The sequence below is a fragment of the Loxodonta africana genome, chromosome 11, assembly GCF_030014295.1.
Source record: "Loxodonta africana isolate mLoxAfr1 chromosome 11, mLoxAfr1.hap2, whole genome shotgun sequence".
Taxonomy (NCBI): Eukaryota; Metazoa; Chordata; class Mammalia; order Proboscidea; family Elephantidae; genus Loxodonta; species Loxodonta africana.
Window position 1 is genome coordinate 102,517,407 of NC_087352.1, and position 18,392 is coordinate 102,535,798.

Here is an 18,392-nt window from a genome sequence, read left to right on the forward strand (position 1 = left end):
ATGTTTCACATTATTAAAGCAATACATGCTCATCTTAATAGAATTTTGAATCTAATTATGAGATAGAGGAAATAAGTAGTGAAATGATAAGTGCTGGATTTTAGTTTTAGAGTACAAAGAGGAATACAGGATTGTGCCTTTAACTTCACTTTTTTCTGATGCCAGTGTGACTATGCTAACTTGTCGATATCCTATTTGTTTTTGAGGTTCAGTGAATTACTTAATATGGCTCTTCTAGCCATAGTCTTTGTGACTCCCATGCAGCGATTGGGTGGAAATATGCAAATAAGGTGTGTGGAACCTGTGATGGTTAACTTTTGTGTCAACTTGGCTGGGGCATGATTTTCAGTGGTTTAGCAGTTAGGAAATGATGTAATTAGGCAGCTATGTAATGATGTAGTCATCCTGCATTTTGTCATCTGATGTAATTATCCTCCATTTTGTGATGTGTTGTAACTCCTAGCCTCTATGCCTGTGGTTATGGTCCCATTTGGGAGTGAGTTGTCTGTTATGTTAATGAGGCAAGGTTAGATAGGGATGTATCTTGATTCACTGCCTTATTAGAAGGTGACTCAAGTCACCACCCTTACCCCAGTCACCACCCTTACCATGGCCTTACTTGAGTCACAACTTTTATCTTACAAGAGATAAAAGGACAGAGAAATGAGCAGAGATGGGGGACCCACTACCACCAAGAAGAAGAGCTAGGAGTGGAGCATGTCCTTTGGACCTGGGATCCCTGCACTGAGAGCCTTCTAGACCTGGGAGACAGAGAGCTAGAACACTGGAGATGGTGCAAGATGGCGAGAAGTAGTGGCAAGTGCGGCAGAGAACTGGCAGCAGCAGAACGAGGAGACAGGCCGCAAGATAGCATGGTGGGCTTCCTGGCCCATGGAGCGAGGTGGCTACAGTGTGTGTACCAACCCACAGAGCAAAAGAACTGAGTGCCTTTGGGCAGGAGGCTTCCTGGCAGAGTGGGGTGCCTCTGGACACTTGTCAGTAGAGCTAGACTTACCAGTTCATGGAGAGAGAGACCTGAGCACCTTCGGGCCGAGGCTTACTGTTGGAGTGGGGTGCCTCCAAGCACTTACTGATGAGTTAAAGAGCTTTGTAACACTTGCTAGAGCAGGGCAGAGGCCTGGCTGAGGGGCCAAGGGGCCAAGGGACTGAGAGGCCGAGGGGCCAAGGGCCAGAGAGAGGCCTGCCTGCGGCATGGCTGAGAAGAGGCAGTCCTGATCAAAGAACTGTTTCCTGAGTCATCCCTGATCCTGAATTGTAAACTCTTACTTCCCTAATAAACCCCATAATCGTAAATATTGTCTGTGAGTTCTGTGTAGCCATTGCAATGAATTATCGAACCCAGCAGAGAAGTAGAGAGTGTCGTGGGTGGGACTGTTGGTGTCAGAATTGCTAAAAAGGTTGGAGGTTGGAAGTATGTCTGACCTCCGCCTCATAGCAGCCAGCTTTGGGCTGTGCTGATGCTAATCTTGGTCTCCTTCCCCCTTGTGAAGTTAGATGAGGAGGTCTGGCAGCAGATCTGACGCTGCTGCCGTGCCATTTTTACAGTTTTCCTCTTAGTCCAAAATCCTGCAGCTACAAAGCAACCTTCCTGCCCCTTCTCCTGTCTTTCTGACTCCCCTTCTCATAGCTCCTCTTTTCCCTGTCTACTGTTTTACACTCAGATGAGGGACTAGTTTCGTTGTATCATCAGCATCAGCTCCACATCTGTTCCTTCTGTTGTGTCTCTTTCTTTTCTGCCCACACAGGATCCTTTCCTTCAAGCATTTTTACTATGTTTCCTTCGTCTCTTCTCTTGGCATGAGTCATCAGTTTGTCCTCATGTAAAGACACATCTGGGGCTTAGCTCTTATAGGAGAGTGTTTCTAACCCTGTCTCGCTCTGAGGAGGGCATTGGAGCTCAGTGGCCTTCCGCTCTGCAGAGCTCCCGCAGCCGGTCGTGGTGGAGCTGACCCCGTGTGCTTCAGGTGGAACTGCTCCTTAGGACCTTCAGTGGCTGATTTTTCAGACGTAGATCTCCAGGGCTTTCTTCCAAGGCACCTTTGGTGGATTTGACTGCTGTCCTTTCTGTTAGCAGCTGAGCGAGTTAACCGTTTGCACCACCCAGGGACTCCAGAGCTTTGCTGGCAGTGGACCTATCGAGACCTGGCCACACTCACCCTTCAGAGAACAATGCAGGCATTTTAGGAGTTTCGTGGTTTTACTTCTAAAAACACCAAAAGGGGCACTATCTAAAGTAAATGAAGGTGTAACTAACAGCTAGTAGGTTAGGCGCTATGAGGGATGGGTAGAAATATTTATTCATATACTACGATGTAATGGGCACATGTGACCATCTCCTGGAAGGGAGGGGCCTCTGTCCTTGAGGTTTCTGCTTGGGCAGTGCACTTGGTTTGATGGAGCATAAATGGGAAAAATCCGTTAACAGCAGCAACCAGGGGCATGTTCCCCTAATGCCGATTCCCAGATGGTGGTTCAGGAGCAAGAGCTGTTTGCGAGTGGCCAGGGAGGGCCCGTGACTGTCTGCCTGTGAGCTGGGAGGGTGGGTAATGCTAGGTTAGGGCAGAGGAGGAGACATCTGGGAGGGGATAGCCTGGCTCTGCGTACGTTATGCAGACACATACGGAAAAAAGGTTCTGAGTACCATGCGACTCGAATGTCACTGGGGTTACCTGTGTGGGTAGGCAGATTTGGACTTTAAATATTCTCTTTTGCTTCTCTTTAGTTGTTTGTCTAGTGAGCATGCGTCACTTTTGTAACTAAATTAAAACCTGCAAAAATTTACTGCAGGGCCCATGGAGATGTTTGACTTGTAGAGGCCAGTTTGGTTCTTACTAGAAATAATTGATGATAAAATTGGAGGTATATTTGGGTCGGATTGTAAAAGAGCCTTGCAGCTCAAAAGCTTCTCCATTTGGCCAGTGAAGTTACTGGTCTGGCCTTTATGAGGTCATGGAGTGTTGCAAACTTGGGAGAAAGGCCTGGCGATCTTCTAAACGTTCAGCCATTGATAACCTGTCTTAGTCATCTAGCACTGCTAAAACGGAAATACCACAAGTGGATGGCTTTAACAGAGAGAAGTTTATTTGCTCACAGTCTAGTAGGCTAGAAGTCCAAATTCAGGGTGTCGGCTCCAGGGGAAGGCTTTCTTTCTCTCTCAGCTCCGGAGGAAGGTCTTTCTTGTCAATCTTCCCCGGACTAGGAACTTCTCTGCGAAGGAATTCTGGGTCCAAAGGATGCGCTCTGCTCCCAGTGCTTCTTTCTTGGTTGGTATGAGGTTCCCAACTCTCTGCTTGCTTCCCTTTACTTTTTATCTCTTGAAAACTCCCTTTACATTGGATCAGGGATGTGACCTGAGTAAGGGTGTTACAATCCCATCCTAATCCTCTTTAACATAAAATTATGATCACAAAATGGAGACTAACCACAGACTACTGGGAATCTGGGGTAACCAAGTTGATACACACATTTTGGGGGGGACGTAATTCAATCCATGACAATACCCTATGGAACACAGTTCTACTCTGACACACGTCGGGTTGCCATGTGTCGGAATTGACTCAACAGCAACTGTTTTTTATTTATTTTGACATACTTTTATTTGTCTCCCTGTTGTGTCCTGGGAGAGCAGCCCCCTCCACTTGGGGTACAGACACTGATATCTTCTGGAGTGGTTCTTTGGCTTTCCCACCATTCTTTAACCTATTGTTTCTCACACGGGGTCCAGGAAAGTCACGAGTCTGCAGGCTTTCTGTGTGTGCTCTTTTCAGTGGGGCTGTCTGACAAATGCATAGCTTACATCCTGGGCCTTCTCCATGATCATCCTATGACAGAACTCTGCCACAGCTTCCACACCCATTAAAACTGACTGATGAGGAAAGAAGGGAGGTGGAGCTGGGACAGAAAGCACACTCCGGCCACGAAAAGACAACGTGGTTTCACGGCTCAGGGTATCCTGTTCACTGAGTGCCCACCCTAGGTGCTGGATGCACAGGTGACAAAGCCGCATGTGGGCCCTGGCCTGGTGGGGCCCACACCCTAGCAGGGAGACAGACAGCTTACATGGGGTGTGTGTCTGTGGTGAGATGTGCCAGGGAGAGAGAGCCAAGGAGGAGCACTGAGAGGGTGGGTTAGGGTCGGCCGTGGTGTTAAATTGGAGCAAGAAAGGCCTCGCTGAAAAGGTGGCTTTTGAGTGAAGACCAAAGAGCAGCTCCGTGAGAGCCCAAGCAGGGGACAGCAGGGCTGCAGGTGGCCCGCCTGGGGAGTTGGAGGAGCAGCAGGAAGGCCAGCATGGCTGGAGCAGAGCTATGAGTGGGCGACAGTGGAAGGAGCATAGGCCAGGGAGGTTTGGAGCCTGGTGGTATGGGCTTTGGGGGCCTGTGTGGGAGCTTTGGCCCTTACTTGGGATGAAATGGGAAGCCACTGAAGGATTTGTGCAGAGCAGCAAGACCCAACTTCCCTGGTTTATTTATTTATTTTTCTGTCTTAATTTTATTATGGGCAACCAAGTACTGTTACCACGAACCATCCATACACACTTAAAAATAAGTATTTTATACCAAATTCTACATTGTAATGAATTTTAGTTAGGCTGTTACTTTTTTTGTGTGGTAAAGTATACGTAACAAACATTTGCCATTTAACCTTCTTTAAGTGACGTAGATTACGTCCACCGTGCTGTGCCGCCGTTGCCGCTATCTGTTTCCGCATGTCCTTCACCCTCCTGACCTCCCGGTCAAGGGTCACCCTCGCAGCTGTGCAGAGGAGACCACAGGCCAGGCGGGAGGCTGCAGCTGGCAGCCTGGGGCAGGTAGTGATCACTCCAGCCAGTGTGGTGGTGGGGGTGGGGGAGCGGCACGCGCGGGCTGTGGTTCGCAGGGAGAACTGACGGAATTGCTGACGGATTGTCTGTGGCCTGTGAGGGAGAGAAGTCGTCCTGTGGCACGTGCTGAGCCCAGAATCCAGCCAGAGCCGTCAGCGCCTGTTCTATTTCAGGGGCAGTTTCCGCTGAGCAGGCACCATCGTCCACCCTGGTAAACTACCGCGCTAATCTGAATGTAACTGGTTTTATAGTTTAATTGTATTTAATTTATAAATTGATTTTTATTTTGAAATTTTAGAATTCATAAGCTGTTTATGTATAGTCTTATTACATGTATAAAACCAAAAAACCCAAACCCAGTGCCGATGAGTCGATTCCGACTCACAGCGACCCTAGAGGACAGAGTAGAACTGCCCCATAGAGTTTCCAAGGAGCGCCTGGTGGATTTGAACTGCTAACCCTTGGGTTCGCAGCCGTAGCACTTAACCACTACGCCACCAGGGTTTGTGTATATTAACATAATAAAATAATGCCTGCATTAGGATCCATGGGATATTTTTCTTTCCCCCACCTTAAAAAGTCTGTGGTCTTAAAAGGGTCTGAGAAACACTGTTCTAACCACTACAGTTGGCCCTGGACTAGTAGAACTCTTTCTATTCCCTAATTAAGCGTTGGCAGGATACTGGGACCAGGAAGGCTGGGTTCCAGGGACCCGGCAGCCCCAGGTGGAATGCGGAGGTGTGTCCAGAGGAACACCAAGTGTGTCTGCAGAAGGAGGCCCAGCTCTAGAGTCTTACTGCTTTTTCTGTAGTGACACATCTGACAGATGTCCTTCAAGATCCTAGAGACTTCATGGGTATACACAGATTATGTAAAACCTCAAAATGTATGTGGCAAAATACAGCAAATAATGCATTAGTTTTTTTTTTAATGCTTTGCTCATAAAAGCATTTTTATAAACATGTGAGCAATGACTCAGTCATTTAAAGATCTTCCAAAACAATTCATTTTTAAACCTCACCCCACCCCCCCAAAAAAAAAACCCACTGCTGTCCAGTCAAGTCGATTCCAACTCATAGCGACCCCGTAGGGTTTCCAAGGCTGTAAGTCTCTATGGAAGCAGGCTGCCACATCTTTCTCCTTTCAGGCTGCTGCTAGTTGCCAGCCACCGACTTTTTAGTTAGCAGTCTGTTGCTTTAACCACTGCACCACGAAAAAAAACCCCATTGCCCTCAAGCCGATTCCGACTCATAGCGACCCTATAGGACTGAGTAGAACTGCCCCATAGAGTTTCCAGGGAGCAGCTAGTGGATTCGAACTACTAACCTTATGGTTAGTAGCCGAGTTCATAACCACTGCACCACCAGGGCTCCGTACTGTGCTACCAGGATACTATTAATAAGTACGGCAAATCAGTTTTTTTAACAAAGGGCTCTATTTAAAAAGATGAGCTATGTTATTTCTAAACCTCCACCTTATTAAGTTAATTTACTATGTAAGATTATACAATCAAATATAAATATCTTTTTTTTTTGTGGTTTAACTTTTTAAATTTCAGTTGCGTTCTGAAATGGAAGAAGAAAAAAAGACAAGCTGTAAATAAAGCTGTAGCCAATATGCAGGGTGAGGTGGACAGAAAATGTAAGCAAGTAAAGGAAAAGTGTAAAGAAGAATTTGTAGGAGAAATTAAGCTAGCAACACAGTAGAAACAACTAATTTCTCAGACCAAGAAAAAACAGTATTTTTTTATCAACTGATTTCTGCAAATGTACCACAGGTATGATTAAAATCAATTCAGAAAGGGATATGTAGCATATGCAAAAATTATTCCTGAAATAAGATGAAATGTGAAATTTACAACTTGAAGGTTTTTATTACAAATCCTACAATATCTGACCCCAGGTCCCATATTATTGAGTGTCTTAGGCTGAGTTCTACAGAGGATTAAAACCAGTGAGGCATATACATATAAATATGTACAGAGATTTATTTCAAGGAAATGGCTCATGTAGTTGTGGACACTGGCAAGTCCTAAATTTGTGAGTCAGGCATCAGGATGGAGGCTTTTCCTGATTCATGTGATTGAAGGGGTTGACGAATCCCGAATTGGCAGATCAGGCAGAAAGCTGACATCCTAAGAATAGGAGATCAGAGGATGACCAGCCAGATGCAGGATCCACAGCAATTGAGCTTTGCCAGCAGAACATCAGATGCAGGCCACACCCCCGAGGAAACTCCTGGGATCTTCCGTGGCTTCACCTCCTCCCCTGCGGAGGACACCTGGGTGCACCAGGGCTCCACCTCAGCCCCCACGGCCTTCAAATATCCTTTTTTTTTTTAAATTAGTTATTGTGCTTTAGGTGAACGTTTACAAATCAAGTCAGTCTCTCATACAAAAAGTTATACACACCCTGTATTCCCCATGTCCATTCAACCAGCTCCTGTCCCCCCCTTCCTTCTCATCTTGCCACTGGACAGGAGCTGTCCACATAGCCTCAAGTGTCTGCTTGAGCCTGGAAGCTCACTCCTCACCAGTGTCCTTGTCTCTCTTATAGTTCAGTCCAATCCTGTCTGTAGAGTTGGCTTTCGGAATGGTTCCAGTCTTGGGCTAACAAAGGGTCCAGGGACCGTGACCGTCAGGATCATGGTTTCAGTCAGACCATTAAGCCTAATCTTTTTACAGAAATTTGAGATCTGCATCCCACTGTTTTCGTGCTCCATCAGGGATTCTCTGTTGTGTTCCCTGTCAGGGCAGTGATTGGTGGTAGCCGGGCACCATCTAGTTCTTCCAGTCTCAGGCCAAAATACAAATATCTTAAAAATATTGTTAAAATCTTAGTTTATGTAATTTACTACTTTCCCTATATTGCTGCATTAATGTGAATTGCATTATTGCACTTTTGTCAACCTTTGCTTCTGATTTGTTAATCATAACTGTTGTGCCACAGCTAACAATGGGCACAACCCAACCTCGTGTTTGGTTATGAACACTGTAGTTATAGATACTGTTCTTGTGCTTCTTCATATATCTTTGCCTTCTTCCTTATCAAAAATATCCACAGGCAATTACATTCTCCTGAATAGACCCTGGGGGCGGGCCCACCTGGTCGTGCGGGAGACGCCCACCCAGTTCGCGCGAGTGGTGCCGTGCACCGGAGGGAGAAGTCCCCGGGAGGAAGTGACTGGTATCGGAGTGGGGAGAGTAGCATCCCAACCGGGGAGCCGTCCGGCCCGGATTTTGGCGGACGGGGGCGGAGCGTGAATGCGGTGATCAGCTCTATATTCTGTGGTGCTACACTCCTAGCTCTCTGATCCCTCCCCCACCCTCCCCAGGCGGCTCCATTAACATCCGAATACCCTGAGCCAGAGGGAGAATTCAGATAGGGAGCTGACTGCATTTTTTTTAGCTGATTACCTGGAAAATCTAGTTTCCCAGTGATGGCTCGGAGACAGCAGTCCATATCAAACCGCATAAAGAAACAGACCATGACAGCTTCTCCAACCCCCCCAAACAAAAGAATCAAAATCTTTCCCAAATAAAGATACAATCCTGGAATTATCAGATACAGAATATAAAAAACTAATTTACAGAATGCTTAAAGATATCACAAATGAAGTTAGGATAAATGCAGAAAAAGCCAAGGAACACACTGATAAAACTGTTGAAGAACTCAAAAAGATTATTCAAGAACATAGTGGAAAAATTAATAAGTTGCAAGAATCCATAGAGAGACAGCATGTAGAAATCCAAACGATTAACAATAAAATTACAGAATTAGACAACGCAATAGAAAGTCAGAGGAGCAGACTCGAGCAATTAGAATGTAGACTGGGAATTCTGGACAACCAGGGAATCAACACCAACATAGCTGAAAAAAAATCAGATAAAAGAATTTAAAAAAATGAAGAAACCCTAAGAATCATGTGGGACTCTATCAAGAAGGATAACTTGCGAGCGATTGGAGTCCCAGAACAGGGAGGGGGGACAGAAAACACAGAGAAAATAGTTGAAGAACTCCTGACAGAAAACTTCCCTGACATCATGAAAGACGAAAGGATATCTATCTAAGATGCTCATCGAATCCCATTTAAGATTGATCCAAAAAGAAAAACACCAAGACGTATTATCATCAAACTTGCCAAAACCAAAGACAAACAGAAAATTTTAAAAGCAGCCAGGGAGAAAAGAAAGGTTTCCTTCAAGGGAGAATCAATAAGAATAAGTTCAGACTACTCAGCAGAAACCATGCAGGCAAGAAAGGAATGGGACGACGTATACAGAGCACTGAAGGAGAAAAACTGCCAACCAAGGATCATATATCCAGCAAAACTCTCTCTGAAATATGAAGGAGAAATTAAGATATTTACAGATACACACAAATTTAGAGAATTTGCAAAAACTAAACCAAGACTGCAAGAAATGCTAAAGGAGATTGTTTGGCCTGATGACCAATAATATCAGGTACCAGCACAATACAAGGTCACAAAACAGAACGCCCTGATATCAACGCAACTCAAATAGGGAAAGCACAAAAACAAACAAATTAAGACTAATTCTAAAAAATAAATAAATAAACAAAATAATACACATAACAGGAAATCATGGAAATCAATAGATAAATGATCACAATAATCAAAAAGAGGGACTAAATATAGGAGGCATTGAACTGCCAGATGGAGAGTGATACAAGGCGATATAGAACGATACAAGTTAGGTTTTTACTTAGAAAAATAGGGGTAAATAATAAGGTAACCACAAGAAGGAATATCAATTCCATAGTTCAAGAAAAAAGCCAAGAAAAACGTAACGACTCAACAACCACAAAGTTAAACATTATGCAAATGAGGATCTCACAAGCTACTAAGAAAAACGTCTCAGCACAAAAAAGCATGTGGAAAAATGAAATGGCCAACAACTCACATGAAAAGGCATCAAAATGACAGCACTAAAAACTTATTTATCTATAATTACGCTGAATGTAAATGGACTAAATGTACCAATAAAGAGACAGAGAGTCACGGACTGGATAAAGAAACATGATCCATCCATATGCTGCCTACAAGAGACACACCTTAGACTTAGAGACACAAACAAACTAAAACTCAAAGGATGGAAAAAAATATATCAAGCAAACAATAAGCAAAAAAGAAGAGGAGTAGCAATATTAATTTCTGACAAAGTAGACTTTAGACTTAAATCCACCACAAAGGATAAAGAAGGACACTATATAATGATAAAAGGGACAATTGATCAGGAAGACATAACCATATTAAATATTTATGCACCCAATGACAGGGCTGCAAGATACATAAATCAAATTTTAACAGAATTGAAAAGTGAGATAGACACCTCCACATTTATAGTAGGAGACTTCAACACACCGCTTTCAGAGAAGGACAGGACATCCAGTAAGAAGCTCAATAGAGACACAGAAGACCTACTTACAACAGTCAACCAACTTGACCTCATTGACTTATACAGAACTCTCCACCCAACTGCTGCAAAATATACTTTTTTTTCTAGTGCACATGAAACATTCTCTAGAATAGACCACATATTAGGTCATAAAACAAATCTTTGCAGAATCCAAAACATCGAAATATTACAAAGCATCTTCTCAGACCACAAGGCAATGAAGCTAGAAATCAATAACAGAAAAACTAGGGAAAAGAAATCAAATACTTGGAAAATGAACAATACCCTCCTGAAAAAAGACTGGGTTATAGAAGACATCAAGGAGGGAGTAAGGAAATTCTTAGAAAGCAACGAGAATGAAAATACTTCCTATCAAAACCTCTGGGACACAGCAAAAGCAGTGCTCAGAGGCCAATTTATATTGATAAATGCACACATACAAAAAGAAGAAAGAGCCAAAATCAGAGAACTGTCCCGACAACTTGAACAAATAGAAAGTGAGCAACAAAAGAACCCATCAGGCACCAGAAGAAAACAAATAATAAAAATTAGAGCTGAACTAAATGAATTAGAGAACAGAAAAACAATTGAAAGAATTAACAAAGCCAAAAGCTGGTTCTTTGAAAAAATTAACAAAATTGATAAACCATTGGCTAGACTGACTAAAGAAATACAGGAAAGGAAACAAATAACCCGAATAAGAAAGGAGAAGGACCACATCACAACAGAGCCAAATGAAATTAAAAGAATCATTTCAGATTACTATGTAAAATTGTACTCTAACAAATTTGAAAACCTAGAAGAAATAGATAAATTCTTGGAACAATACTACCTACCTAAACTAACACATTCAGAAGTAGAACAACTAAATAGACCCATAACAAAAAAAGAGATTGAAACGGTAATCAAAAAACTTCCAACAAAAAAAAGTCCTGGCCCAGACGGCTTCACTGCAGAGTTCTACCAAACCTTCAGAGAAGACTTAACATCACTACTACTGAAGGTATTTCAAAGCATAGAAAAAGATGGAATACTACCCCAACTCATTCTATGAAGCTACCATCTCCCTGATACCAAAACCAGGTAAAGACATTACAAAAAAAGAAAATTGCAGACCTATATCCCTCATGAACATAGATGCAAAAATCCTCAACAAAATTCTAGCCAATAGAATCCAACAACACATCAAAAAAATAATTCACCCTGATCAAGTGGGATTTATACCAGGTATGCAAGGCTGGTTTAATATCAGAAAAACCATTAATGTAATCCATCACATAAATAAAACAAAAGATAAAAACCACATGATCTTATCAATAGATGCAGAAAAGGCATTTGACAAAGTTCAACACCCATTTATGATAAAAACTCTTACCAAAATAGGAATTGAAGGAAAATTCCTCAACATAATAGAGGGCATCTATGCAAAGCCAACAGCCAATATCACTCTAAATGGAGAGAACCTGAAAGCATTTCCCTTGAGAACGGGAACCAGACAAGGATGCCCTTTATCACTGCTCTTATTCAACATCGTACTTGAAGTCCTAGCCAGGGCAATTAGGCTAGACAAAGAAATAAAGGGTATCCAGATTGGTAAGGAGGAAGTAAAGCTATCACTATTTGCAGATGACATGATCGTATACATGGAAAACCCTAAGGAATCCTCCAGAAAACTACTGAAACTAATAGAAGAGTTTGGAAGAGTCTCAGGTTATAAAATAAACGTACAAAAATCACTTGGATTCCTCTACATCAACAAAAAGAACACCGAAGAGGAAATAACCAAATCAATAGCATTCACAGTAGCCCCCAAGAAGATAAAATACTTAGGAATAAATCTTACCAAGGATGTAAAAGACCTATACAAAGAAAACTATAAAACTCTGCTACAAGAAATTCAAAAGGACATACTTAAGCGGAAAATGTCTATTCTACCAAAAGCCATCTATACATATAACGCACTTCCAATCCAAATACCAATGTCATATTTTAAGGGGATAGAGAAACAAATCACTAATTTCATATGGAAGGGAAAGAACCCCTGGATAAGCAAAGCATTACTGAGAAAGAAGAAGAAAGTGGGAGGCCTCACACTACCTGATTTCAGAACCTATTATACAGCTACAGTAGTCAAAACAGCCTGGTATTGGTACAACAACAGGCACATAGACCAATGGAACAGAATTGAGAACCCAGATATAAATCCATCCACGTATGAGCAGCTGATATTTGACAAAGGCCGAGTGTCAGTTAATTGGGGAAAAGATAGTCTTTTAAACAAATGGTGCTGGCATAACTGGATATCCATTTGCAAAAAAAAATGAAACAGGACCCATACCTCACACCATGCACAAAAACTAACTCCAAGTGGATCAAAGACCTAAACATAAAGACTAAAACGATAAAGATCATGGAAGAAAAAATAGGATCAACCCTAGGAGCCCTAATACAGGGCATAAACAGAATACAAAACATTACCAAAAATGATGAAGAGAAACCAGATAACTGGGAGCTCCTAAAAATCAAACACCTATGCTCATCTAAAGACTTCACCAAAAGAGTAAAAAGACCACCTACAGACTGGGAAAGAATATTCAGCTATGACATCTCAGACCAGCGCCTGATCTCTAAAATCTACATGATTCTGTCAAAACTCAACCACAAAAAGACAAACACCCCAATCAAGAAGTGGGCAAAGGGTATGAACACACATTTCACTAAAGAAGATATTCAGGCAGCCAACAGACACATGAGAAAATGCTCCCGATCATTAGCCATTAGAGAAATGCAAATTAAAACTACGATGAGATTCCATCTCACACCAACTAGACTGGCATTAATCCAAAAAACACAAAATAATAAATGTTGGAGAGGCTGCGGAGAGATTGGAACTCTCATACACTGCGGGTGGGATTGTAAAATGGTACAACCACTTTGGAAATCCATCTGGCGTTATCTTAAACAGTTAGAAATAGAACTACCATACAACCCAGAAATCCCACTCCTTGGAATATACCCTAGAGATACAAGAGCCTTCACACAAACAGATATATGCACACCCATGTTTATTGCAGCTCTGTTTACAATAGCAAAAAGCTGGAAGCAACCAAGATGTCCGTCAACGGATGAATGGGTAAATAAATTGTGGTATATTCACACAATGGCATACTACGCATCGATAAAGAACAGTGACGAATCTCTGAAACATTTCATAACATGGAGGAATCTGGAAGACATTATGCTGAGCGAAATGAGTCAGTTGCAAAAGGACAAATATTGTATAAGACCACTATTATAAGATCTTGAGAAATAGAAAAAACGGAGAAGAACACATACTTTTGTGGTTACAAAGGGGGGAGGGAGGGAGGGAGGGAGAGGGCTTTTTATTGATCAATCTGTAGATAAGAACTGCTTTGGGTGAAGGGAAAGACAACACTCAATACAAGGAAGGTCAGCCTAATCGGACTGGACTAAAAGCAAAGAGGTTTCCGGGATAAAATGAAAGCTTCAAAGGTCAGCGGAGCAGGGGCTGGGGTCTCGGGAACTTGGTTTGAGGGGACTTCTAAGTCAATGGGCAAAATAATTCTATTAGGGAAACATTCTGCATCCCACTTTGAATTGTGGCGCCTGGGGTCCTAAATGCCAACAAGCGGCCATCTAAGATACATCAATTGGTCTCAACCCACCTGGAGCAAAGGCAAAGGAAGAACACCAAGGTCACACGACAACTAAGAACCCAAGAGACAGAAAGGGCCACATGAACCAGAGACCTACATTACCCTGAGACCAGAAGAACTAGTTGGTGCCCGGCCACAATCAATGTCTGCCCTGTCAGGGAGCACAACAGACAACTCCTGAGGGAGCAGGAGACCAATGGGATACAGACCCCAAATTCTCATGAAAAGACCATACCTAATGGTATGACTGCGACTAGAGGAATCCCAGAGACAATGCTCCCCAGAACTTCTGATGGCACAGGACAGGAACCATCCCCGAAGACAAATCATCAGGCATGAAAAGGACTGGTCAGTGGCAGGGAGGGAGATGCTGATGAAGAGTGAGCTAATTAAATCAGGTGGACACTGGAGAGTGTGTTGGCAACTCTTGACTGGAGGGGGGATGGGAAGATAGAGAGGGAAGATGGCAAAATTGGCACGAAACGAGAGACTGAAAGGGCTGACTCAATAGGGGGAGAGCAAGTGGGAGAAGGGAGTAAGATGTATGTAAACCTACATGTGACAGACTGATTGGAATGGTAAATGTTCACTTGAATCTTAATAAAAATTAATTAAAAAAAAATATCCACAGGCAAAAGTAGAGAAGAAGGCCACTGTAATTATGAACTCGCAAGCAGTATAACAGTTTGTAACCCCCCCCCCCCCCCCCCCCCGCCAAATTGCAGGACATGGGAACAGTGAGAAGGGTCGGTGTAGAGCCCTGGAATATAAGTCAAAACTTACCACTTTCCTAATCAGAAAAGCACTTACCATTATACAGATAAGCTCACCAGCCATACTTCTAAGGAGCATTCTGGCTGTATTTCTTCGAAAACAGATTTGTTCATTCTTCTGACAGTCTGTGGTATATTCAGTATTCTACACCAAGCCATAATTCAAATGCATCAATTTTTTGGGCTTCCTTATTCATTGCCTAGCTTTTGCATGCACACGAGGCGATTGAAAATACCCTGGCTTGGGTCAGGTGCACCTTAGTCCTCAAGGTGACATCTTTGCTTTTTTAACACTTTCAGGAGGTCTTTTGCAGCAGACTTGCCCAATGCAGTATGTCTTTTGATTTCTTGACTGCTGCTTCCGTGGGTGTTGATTGTGGATCCAAGTAAAATGAAATCCTTGACAACTTCAATATTTTCTCTGTTTATTGTGATGTTGTTTATTGGCCCAGTTGTGAGGATTTTTGTTTTCTTTATGTTCTGTGTAATCCATATTGAAGGGTGTAGTTTTTGATCTTCATCATAAGTACTTCAAGTCCCCTTTGCTTTCAGCAAGCAGGGTTGTGTCATCTGTATATTGCAGGTTGTTAGTGAGTTTTCTTCCAATCCTAATGTTGTATTCTTCTTCACATAGTTCAGCTTCTGGATTAGTTGCTCACCACCCAGATTGGATAGATGAGAGATACAACCCTGACGTCCTGTGGTGGCTTGCATGTTGCTGTGATGCTGGAAGCTATGTCACTGGTATTTCAGATATCAGCATGGTCACCCGGGGTGGGCAGGTTTCAGTGGAGCTTCCAGACTAGGAAGAAGGACCTGGTGGTCAACTTCTGAACAAACTAGCCAGTGAAAACATTATTAATAGCAGTGGAACATTTGAAAAAAGGTAATAGCACCATAATCATAACCACTGATATGTACTGAGTATAACTGACGGGTCAGGTACTATGTCAAACGTCTCAGTTACCTGTTTTGTTATACAAAGCAACCCAAACTTAGTGCCTTAAAATACCTGTGATTATTTCTCACAGTTCTGTGAGCTGACTGGGCTCAGATGGGCAGCTCTCGCTTGGGGTTTCTCATCTGGTTTCAGTCAGATGGTGGCTGGGGCCGCAGTTTTCGGAGGCTCCTCCACTTACACATCTGGTGCCTAGCCTGGGTGGCTGGATCCTCTGGGGCTGCTTAGGCATCTCTCTCCATGTGGGCTCTCCACATGGTTAATTGTGCTTCCTCCTGGCATGGAAGTCTCAGGGTGGTCAGACTTATTACATGGTTGGTTGTTTCCAGAGCGAGTGTTTCTGAGAAGCCTAGTGGAAGCTAAATGGCTTCTCATAGCCTAGTCTCAAAAATCCCAGCATGTCATTTCTGCAACATTTACTGATCAGCAAGTCTCTAAAGCCAGCCCAGATTCAGAGGGAGAAGATTTGGACTCCACCTCTTCATGTTAGGAGTAGCAGGAATTTGTGGCCATCTTTAATGTATCCCACTGAAGAAGGGCTTTACATACATTATGACATTAAATGGCTTGTAAGGGCAATGATGAACCTGTAAGGGTGAGTTCTGTTGTCACCCCCATTTTACTGATGAGGAAACTGAAACTGAGGGGGTTAGAATAGGCAAATGTATAGAGAGCAAAGTTGTTAGTGGTTACCAGGGGCGGGAGGGAAGCAGTGTGTTTCTGTTTATGGTGATGGGAAATTTGGCAGTGATTATTGGTTATGTTGCACAACATGATTAGTGTAGTTAATACCGCTAAACTGCACATGTAAAAAACATCGACTGGGCAAATGTGTTATATATACATCTACAACAATTAAAAAAAAAAAAAACCCCAAAACCACTGTACATGGGGTCACCATGAGTCCATGCCAGATCGATGGCAGGTGACAACAAAACAAAGTGTGAGAGTGTAGCTTTCCACGCAATTACCAATGCTGAATGTCATCGGACTTTGTCGTCTTCATCAGAATCATAGGCCAAAAATAATAGCCTGTTCTGATTTGTGTTTCTTTCATGGCAAATAACTGAGAGCTTCTTTTCATTAGATGCCACTCAAAAGGAATTAGAGTGAGGACCCACCCTACTCCCTACAACCCTGTTTAATTTAAGTGGAACAAAAGAAAAACTGTTTCCAGACAAGGTCACATTCACAGGTACAGGGCTAGGACTTTTTGGGGGGGACACAATTCAACCCATAACACTGCTCATCACTCTTTTTACTCCTCTCTTGACACACCTGGTGTGTTCTGTGGTACAAATGCGATAACTTAGTTTTCAATTGCACGTCTAAAGAAGGATGTTAGTCTACAAAGTAAGTGTGTGGTATCCTGGGTAATTTTCTTTATGTTTCAGGTAAAAACGTCTGTTTGGGGGAAACATAATTTGAATGATTGAGGTAAACTGATAAAATTCCATTCTCTGTGTTACCTGTGTGAATGTAGCTAAAATGTGACATCATAAACTTGAAAACAGAACTTCTACACGTTATTTGGAAATATTTTTTTACCTAATTTCTCAACCAGCTAAAAGCTTAACAGGAAAATTTTAAATGAGTATTTTGTGTTTTAGTATTTTAGAAATTTAGCCTTCAACAAAGTCCTTTGAGCTCTGCTGTGTTTTCAAAAAAGTGGTTACAAGATTAATTGCATCTGGAGAACCCCAGATTCTAAGATTTCAGTTCTGTTTTCTGATACACATCCTGATACAGAGCAGCTGAGGTGACAGGTGGGGCAGGGAAGACCTCAGCGATCAGCGTTTACTGCGCCCTGTGCTCCGGTAGTGTGAAATGCCTGGCAGAGTGTTGGGCACAGACAGGAGAGCAGGCATCAGTCTCGTCCCTCTTTTTCTTGCTGCTGGTGTTGTGGTACGTGAGGCGTTTAGGGAGAAGCATTTCATTTTACGCCCTGGTCTGCATTGGGTGGAGAGAAGGAAGGCGGTTATCACCCCATGCGTTGAGCTTGCAGGGTAGTGAGCTGATAACTCTGGATGTGGAGAGTTCCATGGGAACCTCACTGGAACCGAAACCAGGACCACGGGATGAATGAATGCTTTCCCGCTGCCTCTGGCTTCCTGCCTGCTTGGCTTACGGGCACTTGCAGCTTTACACAGCTGCAGATACAGCTGGTGCTTTTTTAATTCAGGGCAGTTTAGCCAGTTGGCATTTGCAGGGGTTCTTTGATGTTTTCCCTGGTCTTTTCTTTCCTCAGGGGACTTTTTCGAATTCGAATAAATCATTTATTACCTCTACCAGGGGATGAGGAGGATAAAGTAAGAGAGGGGGCGATTGTATCAGAAAATTTTATTAGTTGTTAGCAATCCTGAGCTAACTTAACTTGTGCAAGGTGATATGAAGTCCCCTCTGCTCTCTGGTGATACACACTGGCGTTGCTGGTTGTGAGCCCACGTGTAACAACTGTGTTCGGAGCCTGTTCTTGTTAGTCAGTCTCACAGGACAGGGCCGCATGAGGGTGTAAAGATGGTGACCTTTCTGAGAATTTGTTTTTGATCTAGGATAATAAGCTCTGTGAATTGAAAGGCAACAAGTTTTAATATACACACATTTGTGAAGGCAGGCTGAAGATTTTAATTTATTTTCTTTTTGTATGTATTAAATGTACCAAAACCAAGAACCAGTTGCCGTTGAGTTGACTCCAACTCACGACAACCCCATGTGTACAGAGCAGAAC

At 42.9% G+C, this 18,392-nt stretch overlaps 1 protein-coding gene across 5 annotated transcripts in view; it reads left to right on the top strand.

Annotated features, from left to right (window-relative positions):
- The window catches only part of RAB31 (RAB31, member RAS oncogene family), a 236,042-nt gene that overhangs the window by 19,486 nt on the left and 198,164 nt on the right, over window positions 1-18,392 (top strand). The window lies entirely within an intron of this gene.